The sequence below is a fragment of the Rhineura floridana genome, chromosome 4, assembly GCF_030035675.1.
Source record: "Rhineura floridana isolate rRhiFlo1 chromosome 4, rRhiFlo1.hap2, whole genome shotgun sequence".
Taxonomy (NCBI): Eukaryota; Metazoa; Chordata; class Lepidosauria; order Squamata; family Rhineuridae; genus Rhineura; species Rhineura floridana.
The window spans coordinates 144,827,136-144,828,969 of record NC_084483.1 but is presented as its reverse complement, the minus strand read 5'-3'; the positions used below and the strand labels follow the sequence as shown (position 1 = coordinate 144,828,969).

Here is a 1,834-nt window from a genome sequence, read left to right as displayed (position 1 = left end):
TAGTGAACTGGCCCCAGAAAAATCTTGTTGGCAGGCACCCCTAGAGACAGTCCAGAGCTATGTGTCCACTTTTTAAAGTGGAAGACACTATCCCACTGCCAGTGTTGACATAAGGTTCAACTGCTGGTCCAGTCAGCTTCTGTGCATGGAATGAGAGGGTGCCATCTTGTTCTTTGCCTCAGCCAGGCAGCAAAATATCGTAGACCTATGCCGATCACGCTTGCCATTTTGTTTCTTCCCAAGAAGAAAAAGAAAAGGCAACAGCAGTAGTGAAATAAGGGTTAGTTAAAAAGCAAAAGTATGGGCCCCCAGAAAAGTCAGAAAGTTTTGTACAGTCAACAAAGCTAGCTGACTTCACCTCTCTTTCCAAGTGCCTGGAAGCCAATGCCACAGGAGGATAGCCTGTAATGTGGAGATTTATGTTTAGAGTCATTCTCTCCCCCTGCCCTCCCTTCACATACTTCTCCCTTCTACTGCCTATCACATTTCACTTCCTGTCTTCCATGTCTATCTAGCTAACCATGACAGTTTCTAGCTTCTATGCCATGGACATCCTTGCCTTCCAATACAGTGTACCCTCTAAACTAGAGGATGCAGTATAGTGGAAACCCAGCATGTAAATGCCAGCAGATAACACAAGAAGAGCCTTGCTCAGTCAGGCCAAAGACCAATCTAGTCCAGCATCCTGTTTTCACTGTGGCTAACCAAATGCCTCTGGGAAGCCCACAATCAGGATCTTGAGTGCAAGAGCGCTCTCCCCACTTGTGATTCCCAGCAACTGGTATTCAGAAGTGTACTGTAGAACATAGCTATTATGGCTTGAAGCTACTGATAGCCTTATCCTCCATGAATTTGTCTAATCCTCTTTTAATGCCATCCAAGTGGTGGCCATCACTATCTTTTGTGGGAGCAAATTCTATAGTTTAACTATGTGCTGGATGAAGAAGCACTCTTATTTGTCTGTCCTTAATCTTTCAACCCATGGCCATACTACCCTGAACACACTCAATCTTGTCTGATCTCGGAAGCTAAGCAGGGTAAGGCCTGGTTAGTACTTGGATGGGAGACCGCCTAGGAATACCGGGTGCCATAGGCTTAGAGGAAGGCAAATACCTCTTACCGTGAAAACCCTATGAATATATATAAAAAAAGATTCATAGGGTGGCCATAAGTCATAATTGACTTGAAGACATATAACTTCATAACTTCAGCTTCATAGGATGGCTCCAAGGACTAGTATTTTGAGAGAGGGTGAAAAACTTTTCTTTCTCCACACCATACATAATTTTATGCTCCTTTTTCATGTTTCCTTTTACTTGCCTTTTCTCTAATTAAAATCCTCAAATGCTGTAACCTTTCTTCACATGGGAGTTCTTCCAACCATTTGACCATTTGGGCTGCCCTTTTGTGAACCTTTTCCATCTCTAAAGTATGTAATGAACTACTTTGTCCTCTGCCTCAGGTTGGCCTGCCAACAAATCTCTATCACCCATTATGCCTGGGTTGCCTCACCAAAGGAGGACCAGCTGCAAAGGGATCATCTGGCCTTCAGTGGAAGAAAGATAAGGAAGTTTGTGCGATGCGAGGCAGAACTGTCCTTCTATCCATGTGCCCTCCTGGTCCCAACCAGGCCCTTCTTACCAGCTTTGTTCCCTAAATCATAGGAATATAGGAATCTGCCTTATACTGAGTCAGGCCATCTAGTCCAGATGTGAGGAACATTTGGCCCTCCAGATGTTGCTGAACTATAGCTCCCATCATCCCCAGCAAGCATATCCAATGCCCAGGGATAATGGGAGTTGTAGTTCAGCAACATCTGGAGGACCAGAGGTTC

At 44.7% G+C, this 1,834-nt stretch overlaps 1 pseudogene; it reads left to right on the top strand.

Annotated features, from left to right (window-relative positions):
* Window positions 1-977: 977 nt before the first annotated feature.
* On the top strand, window positions 978-1,096 carry LOC133384777 (5S ribosomal RNA; annotated as a pseudogene).
* The last annotated feature ends 738 nt before the right edge of the window (window positions 1,097-1,834 follow it).